Raw genomic sequence first — 23,716 nt, forward strand, 5'->3', positions numbered from 1 at the left:
TGTTGTTAAAGGAAAATGGAACCTGGCATTGCTCGTGGAGAGAACAATGCCAGAGTCGAGTCGGACCTGCTCAGCTCAGTGACAGCTCTCATGAGTTACTCCGCTCTGTGTGTCTGTCTGGTCTGCTCTTCCTTCTGTGCCCCACTGTTGGGATCCATTTATGGACGTGAAACGTTGTCCTAGTTAAGTGAGAGGAAAAGGCAAGGATGCCCCATTCTCCCCTAACATGGACTGATTGGAGGGTGGACAGACAGGACCTGTTGGGATGGTGAGCTGGGATCACATATTCACTAGTGCTTCCTGGACCACAAGGGCACTGTGGTTAATTTATTCTCTCTGGCTGATGTGATCTTTATCGTGACTGTCCTCTCTTAGGACTGCATAGAAAAGGAACAAAAAGCGCACAGATTTCATTGCTCAGCTGGTAAGCTTGTTCGATATCAATCATGTGACTGGTCTAGTTGAGGATGCTCACTCTCTCAGATTTCCACCAAACCTCCCTACTTGCCTCCAAGGTGGGGAAGGTGTATTGTGGTTTACAAGTCTCCTGGGTGATGTTGGAAGGGGGGGTTTTGAAATTCTTAAGTTGCTCACAGTGTTCTGGGTGGTTTCTAGGGAAGGAGGATTCTTGTCTCCCTGGTCCACCTGGTGAAGTTACCTGCACCATCTGTGCATTTCACTAGTGAAACTTACATGTCCCTGTCTTCCTTTTGATGGGCACAGGATGCCCCCTGGCTCACCTAGCCTCAGCTCACCTGTACTGGCATCTGTAGACCTCTCGGATTCTTGGTCTCAACCTCCATCATCACCCTTGACAGGGCCTTTGCTTCACAGCCTCAGCTGCAGGGTCTAGTCCTTTGCCTATTTAGACCTCCTTCATGGACCCTTTCATGTGGTCTCAGTCACTTTCCACATTTCCTCTACTGGGAATGCAGCCCCTGAGGTGAGACAGCACAGCGGGAGCCAGGATCAGCTCCAGTAAGCTAAGTTCCTAAACTTCAACCATCCCTCTGCCCAAAGAGACTGCTGGGTCAGCCTGCAAAGTGAACTCCTCTGAGTCCCAAATGCAAATAGGTGCAAAATCCTTTCCTCCACTTGTCTGATACATCTCGCTTGTCCCCTCCCATTCAGGGGAGTCTGACCTGAGAGCCTTACCTCCATCTGCCACCTCTTTGTGTCACGTACTCCTCCAGTACTGGGAGACAACATTCATCTTTGCTTGACCTTCATGCTGACAAGACTCCCATAGTATATCCAGATCCCAAAGGGAAAGCTTTAGGATTTGCTTTTATTATTATTATTATTATTATTATTATTAAGCAAAAAGAGATTGGCTAGTGAGAAAGAAACATAAAAGAGAGAGGATTACCAGTCAGTCATGAACCCTTGTGCCATTGTCAGTAGGGACGATCTATAAAAGTAAACTCAGAGTTCAAAGACAGACACCATGTTTTAAAAGGGTCCTAGGAGATGCTTGTCAGCAATTGTAACATCAGTACCCAGAGAGCTTCAATCCTAAGTCCTCTGCTCCCACCAGCACCTGGATACTCGGCAGCAGAGATGAACTTACCCAAAGCTTGTGATGTCTTCCAGGAGTTCTGGGGCAAATCTGGGTGTGTCTTCCTAGGTGACTAGTCCAGGAGTATTTGGAGGTTTGGCAACCTTTTTTCCAGTCTCCTATTTACCACATAATGAATTAAAACAGCAGCACGGAGACTGGCTCCATAGTTTAATCGTTCAAAGTAACTACTTTTCTCATTACCGGGGGAAGCACAGTCTACATGACTGGAAAACAGAATTAAAGAACAACTGCCCTAAAGGTAACATCCCCAAAATGAAAGTGTTTGCTTGAGAACTTCCCATTCTGGGCACAATGCCTTTAGTGGCCTTCCTGCTGGAGTTACAATACAGGTTCCTGGCTCGGTCCTAACCAGGACAGTTTCTCCCTAGCTAGTTCCATGGGTGTGGGTCCCATACAGACAATACACGTGGGAACACTCTGGCTGCTCTTCTCAGGCTCCTGATTCTCCCACAGGCAGTCACTCACAATGCGAAGCAATGATTTATGAAACATCTTGAGAACTCCTGGTGCCAGCTTTGTTCTGAAAATAGTTTCATTCACCTTACGGGCACATGCCCTGACTGTCCTAAGTGCAGATGGAGAAACCAAGTCACAGGGACACTAAGGAACACGCCTGCTGCTATGCAGCCTGAGAGTTCACTAGATGAAGTCTTGAGAGCACTGCTGCCCACCCTAGGTGTCCTTATGATGGGCCAACCTCTTCTCTTTCTTTCTCTCATTCATCATGGGTATCTCATTTTAAGCAGCAAGTGAAGTAATTTAACGACTGAGAAGAAAGGTTTTTTTGTGTGTCATTAGTACAAACACCTCAAAACCTGCAGGAGTTACCATGGGGCACACGTGTTCCTGTGGGTTTAAAGGGAGATTATCCAGGAACCCTCCCCCACCCCAGTGATACCCTTTCAGTAACCCACAACAAAGCAACAACAGGTGTCAGGTGACCTTTTATTCGGCATTCCATAACATTAATGAGAGCCTCTCTTAATAGGTGTGTGGTGCTCTTGTACAAGCCGGTCACGTAGCACTTATCTGGGGAGTGAGAGAATACCAACCAACCAACCAACCAACCAAGGAATAAGCAAATTAGTGGGCTAAGTGTTAGGAAGAAAATAACCCAGGTCCTAGGCCAGGAACAACCTACTTTACACAAGGGGGTCAGGGAGAGCCTCTCTGAGGAGGCAATAATGGAGCAGAAACCAGAAGGCTAGAAGGAACCCACCATGTAAGGATCCAGGGAGAGACTCTCCCAGGCAGAGACAACTGTGATCACCAATGTCCTAAGGAGGGAAGAAGCGTGTGCAAGGAACAGGAGTAGGCCAGAGTTACTGCCGTGAAGACAAGAGATGAGCAGATTATTTGGATACGAAAACAGTAGCAGTAGATGAGCACAGAACGGGATGGATACAGGATGTTTTCAGAAGATCGAATCCAGAGGACGTGGTGCTGGGTTGCAGTGGAGACCAAAGGAACATGTCACATGAAGAGGCATGCTTGGGACATGTTAAGTGTCTGCTCCCTTCTGGTCATCCAGCAAAGACACAGACAAATGTGGATCTCAGGGGACAGGTTGATGCATGAGGTACGAACGTGGGAGGTCCCATTGTGTCCATGCTCTGTGCTGGCACCAAGGATGAAACAACCCACAGAGAGAGTGTAGATGGGAAGGGCCCTGTTAAAAGCCCTGTGGAATAGGGAGTGAGCAATAAACACTGACAAGGAGCACAGTGGCCACTGGGTTTGGGAGAACATCACCCAAAGAGTAAATTTTCAAATAGACCAAAATACAAATTAGAAGAAAGGGAGGGAGGGAGGGAGGGACACTTTCAAGAACCAGGCAATTGTTAAGTGTACCAGAGCTATCTGAGAGGTACAGTAGGTTGAGGAGAGGACATCATCAAAGGGATTCACTGGTGCCCTTGATAGCTGTTTTCATCTGGGGGGGGGGCAGGTTGATAGAAGCTGGACTGGAGAAGTTAGCAAAAAAAAAAAAAATGGTTACAGAACAAGGGAAGACTTGCTGTTTACAGCAAGCGAAATGTGGCAGTGTCTCAGAAAGATATGGGATAAGGGATGGCTTTACGTTTTACTGCTTCTTGTTATCATAGATAACAGAATGATGGAGAAATAAATAAATGGATAGATGATAATTGGAATCATTGCAAAGTCCTACTCCTCCTCCAGAAGATGGGCATGGGATCCAGGTGAAGGGCCTGGCCTCAGGTAGGATAAGGTCCCTTATTCCACAGGGATAGCAGAGATACAGGTGCAGATCAGGTGTTGCTGTGAAGCGGTGAGAGTTCCTGTCTGATAACTGCTCTTTTTTCTTTTCTTCTTCTTCTTCTTCTTCTTCTTCTTCTTCTTCTTCTTCTTCTTTTTAATGTATTACCATTGAACTTCTTGAGAAGCGTGGGTCATGGAGCACTAGAAGGTTACTGCAGATAGAGAAAAGATACAGGTCAGGAGGTTGCAGGATTTCGTCTTTATTAGGGTGTACCAGGAGAGGAGAGAGGAAGGAGCAAAGACCTGTTTTGCGCAGGACAATTTATAGCCCCTTAAGCTGGCCTAGTAGGATGTGACATGACCTAAGTGGCCACAGAACCGGGGGGCTCCCTAAAGGGCTTAATGCCTAGGCTGTAGACGCAGTAGAGGGAGGGGGCTGGAGAACAGGCCTTTTGGGGGTGATGAGAGAGAGGAATGCTAGACAGCGACTCCAGGGAGGGGAGCGGGGTTCCTGATGTCCGGGGTCCAAGGCAGGTCCATGGGCAGCTGGATATTCGTGTTGGGGAGAACAACCCTGAGGACGGAGAGGACCGGGGGTGGCCGGTTTGTCTTCTAGGGCCTTGATAGACCTGGAGGCAGCAGGGGAGGGAGGGCTGAGAGGAGGATAGCAACTGTGCCTTGGGACCAGCGTTCACAGGCTAGAGTGGGCAGAACAATGACCAGGGGATTCGGACACGCGTCGCCCAAAGGACGGTCTGAGAGTCCGGGGATCGAGGAATAGCAGCCGGATAACAGGGGTTTGGGGCCTTGGACGAGTATGGAAACCGTCTTCAGAACTGGGCACACAGACTGGCAAGGACCTCACTCAGTCGCCGGAACCAGGCTCAGAACCTCACAACTGGAACGCATCCCGAAGCCCTGACTTTTCCTCTACCGGGCGCCGGAACTTCCGGGCGCGGGCCTTCCTGCTTCTGTTGGCTTAGTTCCGGGGCAGGACCATAGAAGGCTATTGTGCCAAAGACCGTTCGGCCGGGCCAGTTCGATTGTACCACAGCCTTCGCTCCCCCTCAGCAGCATTCCTCTTTGCCACCTCAGCTATGATCTGCAGGGCTCTTTACAGGCGAACAGAGGAAACGATGGATTTTCCTTTGTGATGTGTGTCGTTCCGTTTCTCTGGCCAGTAGGTGGCAGTGTTGCGCACTGTACCAGCTCGGACCACCTCTTCCCCCGCCTTCCGAGTTTGAAAAAACTCAGAGCTGCTTTCTTTTAAAACAACAACAACAACAACAACAACAACAACAACAGGACCTTCTTTTTACGCATGCGCGCTTTTGGCTGCCCTGGCTGGAAATAGGTTTTTTCTACGTGTTAGGGACCCAATAAAACACGCAGCCCTGGGATAAAATCTTTCTACCTTTCAACCTGCCTTTCTTAAACTGCTGCCTAGGTTCTTCACCAACTTGGATGTCTGCGTCTCTAAGTCGTCTGCTTTTTGGCTTTTCCCCACACGTAGTGATTACCAGGCGCGGAGGGGAAGCGGTACTGGGGGGTTCTTAATTAAAGAGTACAAAGATACAGGTCGGATGATGAAAATTTTGGAAATGGATGATACTGGCGATAGTTGCACAACAGTGTGAACTTCCTGATGGAACCAATCGATGTTCATTTAAACATGCTTAACATGGTACATTTTATGTGATCGGTTTTAGTACCAAAAAAGGGAGAAAACACAGGTGACATAGGATAGAGTTTGTCCTAAATAAGTAGTTACACAAATAGGTGGAAATGAAATGCAGATTTCAAATAAGCCGTGAAAGAACCGGTAGATAACTACTGAAAAGGTACATTGCCCCTCTTGCCTTGCTTGATCTGGGTTGGCCTGCATTCCCTCCTCATTGTCTCATCAGGTCTCCCCCTTGGTACCTACTGCCTCAGTCAGTGTGCTGCTCTGGGCTGGAAGCAGTGCTCCTCTGTATCTACGTGTGCGTGTGTAACAAGCACATTTATTGACAGTCAGGACCCTTTCTCTATGGGTGGCCTCCCATAATACATCCTGTGGTTTAGTTTCTACTCCCTTTTGTGGCTTGGGTTTTTTTCCTCTTGAGTCAGATGGGTGAAGCTTCAGGTACCCTGGTAACCATTTTTCTCTTTTTACATCATCTCAACGTCTCATCACAAAAAGACAAGGAGAGGGAGACAAGTGCTTTCCCATCTATCCTGGACCTTCAGGCAAGCTGACGCCTGAGACTGAGTGACCCAGTGAGGAGCTGCAGAAGAATGTTGCCATGACAACAGAATGGCTCACCCCCTTCCAGCACACAGCCCTTTCTCCCTCCCTCTCACTGCCTGATAGATCTCACTTCAGAATGGGAATGTGCTTTGGCTAGGACTGAAGGGATAGGTGTATCGTAGAGGATGGAAGGAGAGAGGTATAATCCTGAGATGCCTTCAGAAGGAACTGGGGGAGGAACCACAGCCCCCCAAAAAACCATCCTGCACAACAATGAGGTCGCAGAAGGCTACGGAGGCAATGAAAGCAGAGTAGCTCTAATGTGTTTGTGATTTTCTCCAGTCCTAAAGGATGCTACAGCATTTTATGCATGGCTCAGGCCCTGGAAAAAGGGGCCTGTGTTGTTAAAGGAGAATGGAGCCTGGCATCACTCGTGGAGGGCATGACAGACTTGAGAAGGACCTGCTCACCTCAGTGACAGCTCTCATGAGTTACTCCGCTGTGTCTGTCTGGTCTGCTCTTCCTTCTGTGCTCTGCTTTGGGGGTCCATTTATGGGACATGAAACGTTGTCCTAGTTAAAGGAGAGGACAAGGCAAGGATGCCCCATCCTCCTCTAACATGGACTGATTGGAGGGTGGACAGAGCAGGGGCCTGTGGGGATGGTGAGCTGGGATCACAGATTCACCGGTGCTCCTCAGACCACAAGGGCACGGTGGGTAATTGATTCTCTCTGGCTGATGTGATCTTCATGATTATTCACTCTCAGGACTACACAGAAAAGGAGCAAAAACCCCACTGAATTCATTGATGATCTGCCAAGCATCGTTGATATCAATCATGTGACTGGTCTAGCTGAGGAAGTGCTCAGTCGCTCAGATTTCCACCACACCTTCCTTCTTGCCTCCAAGTGGGGAAGGTGTATGTGTGCTTTACAAGTCTCCCCGGGTGGTGCTGGAATGGGGTGTATGAAATCCTTATGTTGCTCACAGTCTCCTGGGTGGTTTCTGAGGGAAGGAGGACTCTTGTGTCCCTGGTCCACCTGGTGAAGTGACCTGCACCACCTTGCATGTGGCTGGTGAAACCAGCTTTTTCCTCTCTCTCCTCTTGGCCAGTACCTGCTGCTTCCTGGCTGACCCAGCCTCAGCTCACCTGTGTTGGCATGTGGAGACCTCTTGGATTCTTGGTCTCAACGTCCATCACTTCTGCGGGAAGGGCTGTTGCTCCACAGCCTCAGCTGCAGGGTCACCTAGTCTGCTGCATGCTGCTGATGCTCCCCATCATTAACCCCTGATGGGGAGTCACTCACTTTCCACATTTCCTTATCCTGGGATGCAGCCTCTGGGGTGTCACAGCACAGCAAGAGCCAAGATCAGCTCCAGTAAGCTAAGTTCCTAAACTTCAGCCATCCCTCTGCCCAAAGAGACTGCTGGGTCAGCCTGCAAAGTGAACTCCTCTGAGTCCCAAACGCAAATAGGTGCAAAATCCTTTCCTCCACTTGTCTGATACATCTCACTTGTCCCCTCCCATTCAGGGGAGTCTGACCTGAGAGCCTTACCTCCATCTGCCACCTCTTTGTGTCACATACTCCTCCAGTACTGGGAGACAACATTCATCTTTGCTTGACCTTCATGCTGACAAGACTCCTATATAGTATATCCAGATCCCAAAGGGAAAGCTTTAGGATTTGCTTTTTTTTTTTTTATTAAGCAAAAAGAGATTGGCTAGCAGAGAAAGAAACATAAAAGAGAAGATTACCAATCATGAACCCTTGTGCCATCGTCAGCAGGGACGATCCATAAAAATAAACTCAGAGTTCGAAGACAGACACTATGTGTTAAAAGGGTCCTAGGAGATGCTTGTCAGCAATTGTAACGTCAGTACCCAGAAAGCTTCAGTCCTAAGTCTTCTGCTCCCACCAGCGCCTGGTAACTATTAAGGATACTCGGGCAGCAGAGATGAACTTACCTAAAGCTTGTGATGTCTTCCAGGAGTTCTGGGGCAAATCTGGGTGTGTCTTCCTAGGTGACCAGTCCTGGAGTATCTTGGAGGTTTGGCAACCTTTTTTCCAGTCTCCTATTTACCACATAATCAATTAAAAGAGCAGCACTTGGGGCGCCTGGGTGGCTCAGTCGGTTAAGTGGCCGACTTCAGCTCAGGTCATGATCTCGCAGTCCGCGAGTTCGAGCCCGCGTCGGGCTCTGTGCTGACAGCTCAGAGCCTGGAGCCTGTTTCAGATTCTGTGTCTCCCTCTCTCTGACCCTCCCCCGTTCATGCTCTGTCTCTCTGAGCAGCACTTGGGGCGCCTAGGTGGCTCAGTTAGTTAAGCTTCTGACTTTGGCTGAGGTCATGATCTCAGGTTTGTGTGTTTGAGTCCTGCATGGGGCTTTAGGGCTCTGTGCTGACGGCTCAGAGCCTGGAGACTGCTTCGGAATCCTTTTCTCCCTCTCTCTGCTCCTCCCCTGCTGGCGCTCTATCTGTGTCTCCCCAAAATAAATAAACATTTTTTTAAAAGCACTTGAGATTGGCTCAATACTTTAATCTTTCAAAACCAAAATTTTTCTCATTACGTGGGGATGAGGGGAGGACAATCTACACTGAAGTAACCCTGTGGCCCTCAAACTGGTGGCTCTCAAAAGGGCTGACAGCTGTGGATGTACAGGCATTCCAGGGAGGGAGCTGGAGAACAGGGCATCCTGTTTGTGGTGATGAGAGAGGAGAATGCTAGACAGTCACACCAGCAAGGGGAGCAGGGTCTCCAGAAGTCCAGGGCACAGGGGAGGTCCGAGGACAGCGGGATGCCCGGGTTGGGAAGAACTACACTAAAGACGGAGATGACCGGGGTGGCCGGTTTGTCTCCTGGAGGCTGACAGGACTACAGCAACTGTGCCACGGGAAGAACGTGTACGCAGGCCGGAGTGGACAGAACAATGACCAGGGAATCCGGACTCGGTCGCCCAAGGGACAGTCGGAGCTCCCGGGAATCGACGAATAGCACCCGCATAACAGGTGTTCGGGGCTTTGGACCAGTATGGAAGGAGTCCTCAGTACTCAACACACAGACTGCTGGACACCTCACTCAGCCACCACAAGCCTGCTCAAACCCTACAAATGGAAGGAACCCCTGAGACCGGCCTTTCCCTTACCGGACTCCGGAATTTCCGGAGGCGGGACTTCCTGCTTCTGTTGCCTTAATTCCGGGGCGGAACCACGGAAAGCTATTGTGCCAAAGACGCTTAGGCCTAGCCACATCGGCCGTGCTACCGCTTTCTCTGCCCCTCAGCTGCATTCCTCCTCGTTCCCTAGGCTCCGATCTGCAGGGCTCGTTACAGTCGAACAGCGGAAAAGATCGATTTTCCTTCGCCATGTGTGTCACTCTGTTTCTCTAACCAGTAGGTGGCAGTGTTGCACATTGTACCCGTTAGTACTGCCTCCACCCCCGCCCTTCGAGTTTGAAAACACTCGGAATGATTTTCTTTGGGGGGGGGGGGGGGAGGCCTTTCCTTTACGCATGCGCGCGTTTGGCTACCCTTGCTAAAATTGCTTCCTTCTAGGTGTTAGGGACCCACAGAAAATGCGCAGCACTGGGATATCTTTCTACCTTTCAAGTTGCCTTTCTTAAATTGCTGCCTAGGTTCCTCGCCAACTTGGATCTGCGACTCTAAGTCGTCTGGCTTTTGCCTCACCACCCCCCCCCCCCCCCCGCCCCCTCCTCCCACGTAGTGATTACAGGGACCCAGGGGAAGCGGTACTGGGGGGTTTTATTTAAAGGGTACAAAAATATAGGTCGGGTGATGAAAACTCTGAAGATGGATGATACTGGCGATATCAAAGTTACACAACAGCGTGAACTTCCTGGTGGAAACGATCGATGTTCATTTAAACATGCTTAACATGGTAAATTTTGTGACGGATATTTTGCCACCACAAAAGCGAGGAAAAACATCTTTCAGGTGAAGGTGATAATCATAGACTTTGGTCTAACTAAGTAGTTGCACAAATGGGTGGAAATGAAATGCAGATTTCAAATAAGCCGTGAAAGAACCTATAGATAACGACTGAAAAGGTACATTACCCCTCTTGTCTTGCTTGATCTGGGTCGGCCTGCATTCCCTCCTCATTGTCTCATCCCCTGTAGGTACCTTTTGTCCCAGTCACTGTGCTGCACTGGGCTGGAAGCAGTGCTCCTCTGTATCCACATGTGCACATGTCTGTCGGTGCACAGGACACTTGGAACAAGCACATTTATTGGAGTCAGGACCCGGTGTCTGGGGGCGGCCTCAGACAATACATCCTATGGTTTCGTTTCTACTTCTTTTTCTGGTTTGGGTTTTTTTCCTTCAGATTGATGAAGCTTCGGTTACCCTGGTTTTGTTTTTGGTTTTGGTTTTTGTTAATCATCTCAATGTCTGATCACAGAAAGAGAGGGGGATGGAGACAAGTGCTTTCTCATCTGACCGGACCTTCAGAGGGTCTGATGCCTGAGGTTGAGCAGAAGAATGTTGCCAAGACAAAAGAATCCTTCACTCCCTTCCAGCACACAGGCCCTTCTCCCTCCCTCTCCCAGCCTGCTAGATCTCCTGCGAGAATGGAAATGTGCTTGGGCTAGATGGGAAGGGATAGATGTACAGTAGAGGATTCAAAGAGAGAGGTGTAAACTTGGGATGCCCTCAGAAGGGACTGGGGGAGGAACCACAGCCCCAAAGAAACCATCCTAGAAAGCACTGAGGTCTCAGGAGGCTATGAAAGCTATGAAAGCAGAGTGGCTCCAATGTGTTTTTATGATTTTCTCCAGCTCTACAGGAGGCTACACCATTTTCTGAGGACAAGCTCTACCGCTCAGGCCCTGGACAACAGGGCCTGTGTTGTTAAAGGAAAATGGAACCTGGCATTGCTCGTGGAGAGAACAATGCCAGAGTCGAGTCGGACCTGCTCAGCTCAGTGACAGCTCTCATGAGTTACTCCGCTCTGTGTGTCTGTCTGGTCTGCTCTTCCTTCTGTGCCCCACTGTTGGGATCCATTTATGGACGTGAAACGTTGTCCTAGTTAAGTGAGAGGAAAAGGCAAGGATGCCCCATTCTCCCCTAACATGGACTGATTGGAGGGTGGACAGACAGGACCTGTTGGGATGGTGAGCTGGGATCACATATTCACTAGTGCTTCCTGGACCACAAGGGCACTGTGGTTAATTTATTCTCTCTGGCTGATGTGATCTTTATCGTGACTGTCCTCTCTTAGGACTGCATAGAAAAGGAACAAAAAGCGCACAGATTTCATTGCTCAGCTGGTAAGCTTGTTCGATATCAATCATGTGACTGGTCTAGTTGAGGATGCTCACTCTCTCAGATTTCCACCAAACCTCCCTACTTGCCTCCAAGGTGGGGAAGGTGTATTGTGGTTTACAAGTCTCCTGGGTGATGTTGGAAGGGGGGGTTTTGAAATTCTTAAGTTGCTCACAGTGTTCTGGGTGGTTTCTAGGGAAGGAGGATTCTTGTCTCCCTGGTCCACCTGGTGAAGTTACCTGCACCATCTGTGCATTTCACTAGTGAAACTTACATGTCCCTGTCTTCCTTTTGATGGGCACAGGATGCCCCCTGGCTCACCTAGCCTCAGCTCACCTGTACTGGCATCTGTAGACCTCTCGGATTCTTGGTCTCAACCTCCATCATCACCCTTGACAGGGCCTTTGCTTCACAGCCTCAGCTGCAGGGTCTAGTCCTTTGCCTATTTAGACCTCCTTCATGGACCCTTTCATGTGGTCTCAGTCACTTTCCACATTTCCTCTACTGGGAATGCAGCCCCTGAGGTGAGACAGCACAGCGGGAGCCAGGATCAGCTCCAGTAAGCTAAGTTCCTAAACTTCAACCATCCCTCTGCCCAAAGAGACTGCTGGGTCAGCCTGCAAAGTGAACTCCTCTGAGTCCCAAATGCAAATAGGTGCAAAATCCTTTCCTCCACTTGTCTGATACATCTCGCTTGTCCCCTCCCATTCAGGGGAGTCTGACCTGAGAGCCTTACCTCCATCTGCCACCTCTTTGTGTCACGTACTCCTCCAGTACTGGGAGACAACATTCATCTTTGCTTGACCTTCATGCTGACAAGACTCCCATAGTATATCCAGATCCCAAAGGGAAAGCTTTAGGATTTGCTTTTATTATTATTATTATTATTATTAAGCAAAAAGAGATTGGCTAGTGAGAAAGAAACATAAAAGAGAGAGGATTACCAGTCAGTCATGAACCCTTGTGCCATTGTCAGTAGGGACGATCTATAAAAGTAAACTCAGAGTTCAAAGACAGACACCATGTTTTAAAAGGGTCCTAGGAGATGCTTGTCAGCAATTGTAACATCAGTACCCAGAGAGCTTCAATCCTAAGTCCTCTGCTCCCACCAGCACCTGGATACTCGGCAGCAGAGATGAACTTACCCAAAGCTTGTGATGTCTTCCAGGAGTTCTGGGGCAAATCTGGGTGTGTCTTCCTAGGTGACTAGTCCAGGAGTATTTGGAGGTTTGGCAACCTTTTTTCCAGTCTCCTATTTACCACATAATGAATTAAAACAGCAGCACGGAGACTGGCTCCATAGTTTAATCGTTCAAAGTAACTACTTTTCTCATTACCGGGGGAAGCACAGTCTACATGACTGGAAAACAGAATTAAAGAACAACTGCCCTAAAGGTAACATCCCCAAAATGAAAGTGTTTGCTTGAGAACTTCCCATTCTGGGCACAATGCCTTTAGTGGCCTTCCTGCTGGAGTTACAATACAGGTTCCTGGCTCGGTCCTAACCAGGACAGTTTCTCCCTAGCTAGTTCCATGGGTGTGGGTCCCATACAGACAATACACGTGGGAACACTCTGGCTGCTCTTCTCAGGCTCCTGATTCTCCCACAGGCAGTCACTCACAATGCGAAGCAATGATTTATGAAACATCTTGAGAACTCCTGGTGCCAGCTTTGTTCTGAAAATAGTTTCATTCACCTTACGGGCACATGCCCTGACTGTCCTAAGTGCAGATGGAGAAACCAAGTCACAGGGACACTAAGGAACACGCCTGCTGCTATGCAGCCTGAGAGTTCACTAGATGAAATCTTGAGAGCACTGCTGCCCACCCTAGGTGTCCTTATGATGGGCCAACCTCTTCTCTTTCTTTCTCTCATTCATCATGGGTATCTCATTTTAAGCAGCAAGTGAAGTAATTTAACGACTGAGAAGAAAGGTTTTTTTGTGTGTCATTAGTACAAACACCTCAAAACCTGCAGGAGTTACCATGGGGCACACGTGTTCCTGTGGGTTTAAAGGGAGATTATCCAGGAACCCTCCCCCACCCCAGTGATACCCTTTCAGTAACCCACAACAAAGCAACAACAGGTGTCAGGTGACCTTTTATTCGGCATTCCATAACATTAATGAGAGCCTCTCTTAATAGGTGTGTGGTGCTCTTGTACAAGCCGGTCACGTAGCACTTATCTGGGGAGTGAGAGAATACCAACCAACCAACCAACCAACCAAGGAATAAGCAAATTAGTGGGCTAAGTGTTAGGAAGAAAATAACCCAGGTCCTAGGCCAGGAACAACCTACTTTACACAAGGGGGTCAGGGAGAGCCTCTCTGAGGAGGCAATAATGGAGCAGAAACCAGAAGGCTAGAAGGAACCCACCATGTAAGGATCCAGGGAGAGACTCTCCCAGGCAGAGACAACTGTGATCACCAATGTCCTAAGGAGGGAAGAAGCGTGTGCAAGGAACAGGAGTAGGCCAGAGTTACTGCCGTGAAGACAAGAGATGAGCAGATTATTTGGATACGAAAACAGTAGCAGTAGATGAGCACAGAACGGGATGGATACAGGATGTTTTCAGAAGATCGAATCCAGAGGACGTGGTGCTGGGTTGCAGTGGAGACCAAAGGAACATGTCACATGAAGAGGCATGCTTGGGACATGTTAAGTGTCTGCTCCCTTCTGGTCATCCAGCAAAGACACAGACAAATGTGGATCTCAGGGGACAGGTTGATGCATGAGGTACGAACGTGGGAGGTCCCATTGTGTCCATGCTCTGTGCTGGCACCAAGGATGAAACAACCCACAGAGAGAGTGTAGATGGGAAGGGCCCTGTTAAAAGCCCTGTGGAATAGGGAGTGAGCAATAAACACTGACAAGGAGCACAGTGGCCACTGGGTTTGGGAGAACATCACCCAAAGAGTAAATTTTCAAATAGACCAAAATACAAATTAGAAGAAAGGGAGGGAGGGAGGGAGGGACACTTTCAAGAACCAGGCAATTGTTAAGTGTACCAGAGCTATCTGAGAGGTACAGTAGGTTGAGGAGAGGACATCATCAAAGGGATTCACTGGTGCCCTTGATAGCTGTTTTCATCTGGGGGGGGGGGGCAGGTTGATAGAAGCTGGACTGGAGAAGTTAGCAAAAAAAAAAAAAATGGTTACAGAACAAGGGAAGACTTGCTGTTTACAGCAAGCGAAATGTGGCAGTGTCTCAGAAAGATATGGGATAAGGGATGGCTTTACGTTTTACTGCTTCTTGTTATCATAGATAACAGAATGATGGAGAAATAAATAAATGGATAGATGATAATTGGAATCATTGCAAAGTCCTACTCCTCCTCCAGAAGATGGGCATGGGATCCAGGTGAAGGGCCTGGCCTCAGGTAGGATAAGGTCCCTTATTCCACAGGGATAGCAGAGATACAGGTGCAGATCAGGTGTTGCTGTGAAGCGGTGAGAGTTCCTGTCTGATAACTGCTCTTTTTTCTTTTCTTCTTCTTCTTCTTCTTCTTCTTCTTCTTCTTCTTCTTCTTTTTAATGTATTACCATTGAACTTCTTGAGAAGCGTGGGTCATGGAGCACTAGAAGGTTACTGCAGATAGAGAAAAGATACAGGTCAGGAGGTTGCAGGATTTCGTCTTTATTAGGGTGTACCAGGAGAGGAGAGAGGAAGGAGCAAAGACCTGTTTTGCGCGGGACAATTTATAGCCCCTTAAGCTGGCCTAGTAGGATGTGACATGACCTAAGTGGCCACAGAACCGGGGGGCTCCCTAAAGGGCTTAATGCCTAGGCTGTAGACGCAGTAGAGGGAGGGGGCTGGAGAACAGGCCTTTTGGGGGTGATGAGAGAGAGGAATGCTAGACAGCGACTCCAGGGAGGGGAGCGGGGTTCCTGATGTCCGGGGTCCAAGGCAGGTCCATGGGCAGCTGGATATTCGTGTTGGGGAGAACAACCCTGAGGACGGAGAGGACCGGGGGTGGCCGGTTTGTCTTCTAGGGCCTTGATAGACCTGGAGGCAGCAGGGGAGGGAGGGCTGAGAGGAGGATAGCAACTGTGCCTTGGGACCAGCGTTCACAGGCTAGAGTGGGCAGAACAATGACCAGGGGATTCGGACACGCGTCGCCCAAAGGACGGTCTGAGAGTCCGGGGATCGAGGAATAGCAGCCGGATAACAGGGGTTTGGGGCCTTGGACGAGTATGGAAACCGTCTTCAGAACTGGGCACACAGACTGGCAAGGACCTCACTCAGTCGCCGGAACCAGGCTCAGAACCTCACAACTGGAACGCATCCCGAAGCCCTGACTTTTCCTCTACCGGGCGCCGGAACTTCCGGGCGCGGGCCTTCCTGCTTCTGTTGGCTTAGTTCCGGGGCAGGACCATAGAAGGCTATTGTGCCAAAGACCGTTCGGCCGGGCCAGTTCGATTGTACCACAGCCTTCGCTCCCCCTCAGCAGCATTCCTCTTTGCCACCTCAGCTATGATCTGCAGGGCTCTTTACAGGCGAACAGAGGAAACGATGGATTTTCCTTTGTGATGTGTGTCGTTCCGTTTCTCTGGCCAGTAGGTGGCAGTGTTGCGCACTGTACCAGCTCGGACCACCTCTTCCCCCGCCTTCCGAGTTTGAAAAAACTCAGAGCTGCTTTCTTTTAAAACAACAACAACAACAACAACAACAACAACAACAGGACCTTCTTTTTACGCATGCGCGCTTTTGGCTGCCCTGGCTGGAAATAGGTTTTTTCTACGTGTTAGGGACCCAATAAAACACGCAGCCCTGGGATAAAATCTTTCTACCTTTCAACCTGCCTTTCTTAAACTGCTGCCTAGGTTCTTCACCAACTTGGATGTCTGCGTCTCTAAGTCGTCTGCTTTTTGGCTTTTCCCCACACGTAGTGATTACCAGGCGCGGAGGGGAAGCGGTACTGGGGGGTTCTTAATTAAAGAGTACAAAGATACAGGTCGGATGATGAAAATTTTGGAAATGGATGATACTGGCGATAGTTGCACAACAGTGTGAACTTCCTGATGGAACCAATCGATGTTCATTTAAACATGCTTAACATGGTACATTTTATGTGATCGGTTTTAGTACCAAAAAAGGGAGAAAACACAGGTGACATAGGATAGAGTTTGTCCTAAATAAGTAGTTACACAAATAGGTGGAAATGAAATGCAGATTTCAAATAAGCCGTGAAAGAACCGGTAGATAACTACTGAAAAGGTACATTGCCCCTCTTGCCTTGCTTGATCTGGGTTGGCCTGCATTCCCTCCTCATTGTCTCATCAGGTCTCCCCCTTGGTACCTACTGCCTCAGTCAGTGTGCTGCTCTGGGCTGGAAGCAGTGCTCCTCTGTATCTACGTGTGCGTGTGTAACAAGCACATTTATTGACAGTCAGGACCCTTTCTCTATGGGTGGCCTCCCATAATACATCCTGTGGTTTAGTTTCTACTCCCTTTTGTGGCTTGGGTTTTTTTCCTCTTGAGTCAGATGGGTGAAGCTTCAGGTACCCTGGTAACCATTTTTCTCTTTTTACATCATCTCAACGTCTCATCACAAAAAGACAAGGAGAGGGAGACAAGTGCTTTCCCATCTATCCTGGACCTTCAGGCAAGCTGACGCCTGAGACTGAGTGACCCAGTGAGGAGCTGCAGAAGAATGTTGCCATGACAACAGAATGGCTCACCCCCTTCCAGCACACAGCCCTTTCTCCCTCCCTCTCACTGCCTGATAGATCTCACTTCAGAATGGGAATGTGCTTTGGCTAGGACTGAAGGGATAGGTGTATCGTAGAGGATGGAAGGAGAGAGGTATAATCCTGAGATGCCTTCAGAAGGAACTGGGGGAGGAACCACAGCCCCCCAAAAAACCATCCTGCACAACAATGAGGTCGCAGAAGGCTACGGAGGCAATGAAAGCAGAGTAGCTCTAATGTGTTTGTGATTTTCTCCAGTCCTAAAGGATGCTACAGCATTTTATGCATGGCTCAGGCCCTGGAAAAAGGGGCCTGTGTTGTTAAAGGAGAATGGAGCCTGGCATCACTCGTGGAGGGCATGACAGACTTGAGAAGGACCTGCTCACCTCAGTGACAGCTCTCATGAGTTACTCCGCTGTGTCTGTCTGGTCTGCTCTTCCTTCTGTGCTCTGCTTTGGGGGTCCATTTATGGGACATGAAACGTTGTCCTAGTTAAAGGAGAGGACAAGGCAAGGATGCCCCATCCTCCTCTAACATGGACTGATTGGAGGGTGGACAGAGCAGGGGCCTGTGGGGATGGTGAGCTGGGATCACAGATTCACCGGTGCTCCTCAGACCACAAGGGCACGGTGGGTAATTGATTCTCTCTGGCTGATGTGATCTTCATGATTATTCACTCTCAGGACTACACAGAAAAGGAGCAAAAACCCCACTGAATTCATTGATGATCTGCCAAGCATCGTTGATATCAATCATGTGACTGGTCTAGCTGAGGAAGTGCTCAGTCGCTCAGATTTCCACCACACCTTCCTTCTTGCCTCCAAGTGGGGAAGGTGTATGTGTGCTTTACAAGTCTCCCCGGGTGGTGCTGGAATGGGGTGTATGAAATCCTTATGTTGCTCACAGTCTCCTGGGTGGTTTCTGAGGGAAGGAGGACTCTTGTGTCCCTGGTCCACCTGGTGAAGTGACCTGCACCACCTTGCATGTGGCTGGTGAAACCAGCTTTTTCCTCTCTCTCCTCTTGGCCAGTACCTGCTGCTTCCTGGCTGACCCAGCCTCAGCTCACCTGTGTTGGCATGTGGAGACCTCTTGGATTCTTGGTCTCAACGTCCATCACTTCTGCGGGAAGGGCTGTTGCTCCACAGCCTCAGCTGCAGGGTCACCTAGTCTGCTGCATGCTGCTGATGCTCCCCATCATTAACCCCTGATGGGGAGTCACTCACTTTCCACATTTCCTTATCCTGGGATGCAGCCTCTGGGGTGTCACAGCACAGCAAGAGCCAAGATCAGCTCCAGTAAGCTAAGTTCCTAAACTTCAGCCATCCCTCTGCCCAAAGAGACTGCTGGGTCAGCCTGCAAAGTGAACTCCTCTGAGTCCCAAACGCAAATAGGTGCAAAATCCTTTCCTCCACTTGTCTGATACATCTCACTTGTCCCCTCCCATTCAGGGGAGTCTGACCTGAGAGCCTTACCTCCATCTGCCACCTCTTTGTGTCACATACTCCTCCAGTACTGGGAGACAACATTCATCTTTGCTTGACCTTCATGCTGACAAGACTCCTATATAGTATATCCAGATCCCAAAGGGAAAGCTTTAGGATTTGCTTTTTTTTTTTTTATTAAGCAAAAAGAGATTGGCTAGCAGAGAAAGAAACATAAAAGAGAAGATTACCAATCATGAACCCTTGTGCCATCGTCAGCAGGGACGATCCATAAAAATAAACTCAGAGTTCGAAGACAGACACTATGTGTTAAAAGGGTCCTAGGAGATGCTTGTCAGCAATTGTAACGTCAGTACCCAGAAAGCTTCAGTCCTAAGTCTTCTGCTCCCACCAGCGCCTGGTAACTATTAAGGATACTCGGGCAGCAGAGATGAACTTACCTAAAGCTTGTGATGTCTTCCAGGAGTTCTGGGGCAAATCTGGGTGTGTCTTCCTAGGTGACCAGTCCTGGAGTATCTTGGAGGTTTGGCAACCTTTTTTCCAGTCTCCTATTTACCACATAATCAATTAAAAGAGCAGCACTTGGGGCGCCTAGGTGGCTCAGTTAGTTAAGCTTCTGACTTTGGCTGAGGTCATGATCTCAGGTTTGTGTGTTTGAGTCCTGCATGGGGCTTTAGGGCTCTGTGCTGACGGCTCAGAGCCTGGAGACTGCTTCGGAATCCTTTTCTCCCTCTCTCTGCTCCTCCCCTGCTGGCGCTCTATCTGTGTCTCCCCAAAATAAATAAACATTTTTTTAAAAGCACTTGAGATTGGCTCAATACTTTAATCTTTCAAAACCAAAATTTTTCTCATTACGTGGGGATGAGGGGAGGACAATCTACACTGAAGTAACCCTGTGGCCCTCAAACTGGTGGCTCTCAAAAGGGCTGACAGCTGTGGATGTACAGGCATTCCAGGGAGGGAGCTGGAGAACAGGGCATCCTGTTTGTGGTGATGAGAGAGGAGAATGCTAGACAGTCACACCAGCAAGGGGAGCAGGGTCTCCAGAAGTCCAGGGCACAGGGGAGGTCCGAGGACAGCGGGATGCCCGGGTTGGGAAGAACTACACTAAAGACGGAGATGACCGGGGTGGCCGGTTTGTCTCCTGGAGGCTGACAGGACTACAGCAACTGTGCCACGGGAAGAACGTGTACGCAGGCCGGAGTGGACAGAACAATGACCAGGGAATCCGGACTCGGTCGCCCAAGGGACAGTCGGAGCTCCCGGGAATCGACGAATAGCACCCGCATAACAGGTGTTCGGGGCTTTGGACCAGTATGGAAGGAGTCCTCAGTACTCAACACACAGACTGCTGGACACCTCACTCAGCCACCACAAGCCTGCTCAAACCCTACAAATGGAAGGAACCCCTGAGACCGGCCTTTCCCTTACCGGACTCCGGAATTTCCGGAGGCGGGACTTCCTGCTTCTGTTGCCTTAATTCCGGGGCGGAACCACGGAAAGCTATTGTGCCAAAGACGCTTAGGCCTAGCCACATCGGCCGTGCTACCGCTTTCTCTGCCCCTCAGCTGCATTCCTCCTCGTTCCCTAGGCTCCGATCTGCAGGGCTCGTTACAGTCGAACAGCGGAAAAGATCGATTTTCCTTCGCCATGTGTGTCACTCTGTTTCTCTAACCAGTAGGTGGCAGTGTTGCACATTGTACCCGTTAGTACTGCCTCCACCCCCGCCCTTCGAGTTTGAAAACACTCGGAATGATTTTCTTTGGGGGGGGGGGGGGGAGGCCTTTCCTTTACGCATGCGCGCGTTTGGCTACCCTTGCTAAAATTGCTTCCTTCTAGGTGTTAGGGACCCACAGAAAATGCGCAGCACTGGGATATCTTTCTACCTTTCAAGTTGCCTTTCTTAAATTGCTGCCTAGGTTCCTCGCCAACTTGGATCTGCGACTCTAAGTCGTCTGGCTTTTGCCTCACCACCCCCACCCCCCCCCCGCCCCCTCCTCCCACGTAGTGATTACAGGGACCCAGGGGAAGCGGTACTGGGGGGTTTTATTTAAAGGGTACAAAAATATAGGTCGGGTGATGAAAACTCTGAAGATGGATGATACTGGCGATATCAAAGTTACACAACAGCGTGAACTTCCTGGTGGAAACGATCGATGTTCATTTAAACATGCTTAACATGGTAAATTTTGTGACGGATATTTTGCCACCACAAAAGCGAGGAAAAACATCTTTCAGGTGAAGGTGATAATCATAGACTTTGGTCTAACTAAGTAGTTGCACAAATGGGTGGAAATGAAATGCAGATTTCAAATAAGCCGTGAAAGAACCTATAGATAACGACTGAAAAGGTACATTACCCCTCTTGTCTTGCTTGATCTGGGTCGGCCTGCATTCCCTCCTCATTGTCTCATCCCCTGTAGGTACCTTTTGTCCCAGTCACTGTGCTGCACTGGGCTGGAAGCAGTGCTCCTCTGTATCCACATGTGCACATGTCTGTCGGTGCACAGGACACTTGGAACAAGCACATTTATTGGAGTCAGGACCCGGTGTCTGGGGGCGGCCTCAGACAATACATCCTATGGTTTCGTTTCTACTTCTTTTTCTGGTTTGGGTTTTTTTCCTTCAGATTGATGAAGCTTCGGTTACCCTGGTTTTGTTTTTGGTTTTGGTTTTTGTTAATCATCTCAATGTCTGATCACAGAAAGAGAGGGGGATGGAGACAAGTGCTTTCTCATCTGACCGGACCTTCAGAGGGTCTGATGCCTGAGGTTGAGCAGAAGAATGTTGCCAAGACAAAAGAATCCTTCACTCCCTTCCAGCACACAGGCCCTTCTCCCTCCCTCTCCCAGCCTGCTAGATCTCCTGCGAGAATGGAAATGTGCTTGGGCTAGATGGGAAGGGATAGATGTACAGTAGAGGATTCAAAGAGAGAGGTGTAAACTTGGGATGCCCTCAGAAGGGACTGGGGGAGGAACCACAGCCCCAAAGAAACCATCCTAGAAAGCACTGAGGTCTCAGGAGGCTATGAAAGCTATGAAAGCAGAGTGGCTCCAATGTGTTTTTATGATTTTCTCCAGCTCTACAGGAGGCTACACCATTTTCTGAGGACAAGCTCTACCGCTCAGGCCCTGGACAACAGGGCCTGTGTTGTTAAAGGAAAATGGAACCTGGCATTGCTCGTGGAGAGAACAATGCCAGAGTCGAGTCGGACCTGCTCAGCTCAGTGACAGCTCTCATGAGTTACTCCGCTCTGTGTGTCTGTCTGGTCTGCTCTTCCTTCTGTGCCCCACTGTTGGGATCCATTTATGGACGTGAAACGTTGTCCTAGTTAAGTGAGAGGAAAAGGCAAGGATGCCCCATTCTCCCCTAACATGGACTGATTGGAGGGTGGACAGACAGGACCTGTTGGGATGGTGAGCTGGGATCACATATTCACTAGTGCTTCCTGGACCACAAGGGCACTGTGGTTAATTTATTCTCTCTGGCTGATGTGATCTTTATCGTGACTGTCCTCTCTTAGGACTGCATAGAAAAGGAACAAAAAGCGCACAGATTTCATTGCTCAGCTGGTAAGCTTGTTCGATATCAATCATGTGACTGGTCTAGTTGAGGATGCTCACTCTCTCAGATTTCCACCAAACCTCCCTACTTGCCTCCAAGGTGGGGAAGGTGTATTGTGGTTTACAAGTCTCCTGGGTGATGTTGGAAGGGGGGGTTTTGAAATTCTTAAGTTGCTCACAGTGTTCTGGGTGGTTTCTAGGGAAGGAGGATTCTTGTCTCCCTGGTCCACCTGGTGAAGTTACCTGCACCATCTGTGCATTTCACTAGTGAAACTTACATGTCCCTGTCTTCCTTTTGATGGGCACAGGATGCCCCCTGGCTCACCTAGCCTCAGCTCACCTGTACTGGCATCTGTAGACCTCTCGGATTCTTGGTCTCAACCTCCATCATCACCCTTGACAGGGCCTTTGCTTCACAGCCTCAGCTGCAGGGTCTAGTCCTTTGCCTATTTAGACCTCCTTCATGGACCCTTTCATGTGGTCTCAGTCACTTTCCACATTTCCTCTACTGGGAATGCAGCCCCTGAGGTGAGACAGCACAGCGGGAGCCAGGATCAGCTCCAGTAAGCTAAGTTCCTAAACTTCAACCATCCCTCTGCCCAAAGAGACTGCTGGGTCAGCCTGCAAAGTGAACTCCTCTGAGTCCCAAATGCAAATAGGTGCAAAATCCTTTCCTCCACTTGTCTGATACATCTCGCTTGTCCCCTCCCATTCAGGGGAGTCTGACCTGAGAGCCTTACCTCCATCTGCCACCTCTTTGTGTCACGTACTCCTCCAGTACTGGGAGACAACATTCATCTTTGCTTGACCTTCATGCTGACAAGACTCCCATAGTATATCCAGATCCCAAAGGGAAAGCTTTAGGATTTGCTTTTATTATTATTATTATTATTATTAAGCAAAAAGAGATTGGCTAGTGAGAAAGAAACATAAAAGAGAGAGGATTACCAGTCAGTCATGAACCCTTGTGCCATTGTCAGTAGGGACGATCTATAAAAGTAAACTCAGAGTTCAAAGACAGACACCATGTTTTAAAAGGGTCCTAGGAGATGCTTGTCAGCAATTGTAACATCAGTACCCAGAGAGCTTCAATCCTAAGTCCTCTGCTCCCACCAGCACCTGGATACTCGGCAGCAGAGATGAACTTACCCAAAGCTTGTGATGTCTTCCAGGAGTTCTGGGGCAAATCTGGGTGTGTCTTCCTAGGTGACTAGTCCAGGAGTATTTGGAGGTTTGGCAACCTTTTTTCCAGTCTCCTATTTACCACATAATGAATTAAAACAGCAGCACGGAGACTGGCTCCATAGTTTAATCGTTCAAAGTAACTACTTTTCTCATTACCGGGGGAAGCACAGTCTACATGACTGGAAAACAGAATTAAAGAACAACTGCCCTAAAGGTAACATCCCCAAAATGAAAGTGTTTGCTTGAGAACTTCCCATTCTGGGCACAATGCCTTTAGTGGCCTTCCTGCTGGAGTTACAATACAGGTTCCTGGCTCGGTCCTAACCAGGACAGTTTCTCCCTAGCTAGTTCCATGGGTGTGGGTCCCATACAGACAATACACGTGGGAACACTCTGGCTGCTCTTCTCAGGCTCCTGATTCTCCCACAGGCAGTCACTCACAATGCGAAGCAATGATTTATGAAACATCTTGAGAACTCCTGGTGCCAGCTTTGTTCTGAAAATAGTTTCATTCACCTTACGGG

At 49.1% G+C, this 23,716-nt stretch overlaps 2 long non-coding RNA genes across 2 annotated transcripts; both read right to left on the reverse strand.

Annotated features, from left to right (window-relative positions):
* Positions 1-1,977: 1,977 nt before the first annotated feature.
* LOC122235428 lies at positions 1,978-10,353 on the reverse strand. Its single transcript, XR_006213505.1, has 3 exons — positions 10,106-10,353; positions 7,999-8,106; positions 1,978-4,014 (listed from the first exon to the last, which is right to left on the reverse strand). It is a non-coding gene; the product is annotated as an uncharacterized LOC122235428 (long non-coding RNA).
* A 2,861-nt stretch (positions 10,354-13,214) lies between these two features.
* LOC122235427 lies at positions 13,215-21,052 on the reverse strand. The gene is made up of 3 exons (XR_006213504.1): positions 20,805-21,052; positions 18,885-18,992; positions 13,215-14,900 (listed from the first exon to the last, which is right to left on the reverse strand). It is a non-coding gene; the product is annotated as an uncharacterized LOC122235427 (long non-coding RNA).
* Between the last annotated feature and the right edge of the window lie 2,664 nt (positions 21,053-23,716).

Source organism: Panthera tigris, chromosome X (genome assembly GCF_018350195.1).
Source record: "Panthera tigris isolate Pti1 chromosome X, P.tigris_Pti1_mat1.1, whole genome shotgun sequence".
NCBI classification, from domain to species: Eukaryota; Metazoa; Chordata; class Mammalia; order Carnivora; family Felidae; genus Panthera; species Panthera tigris.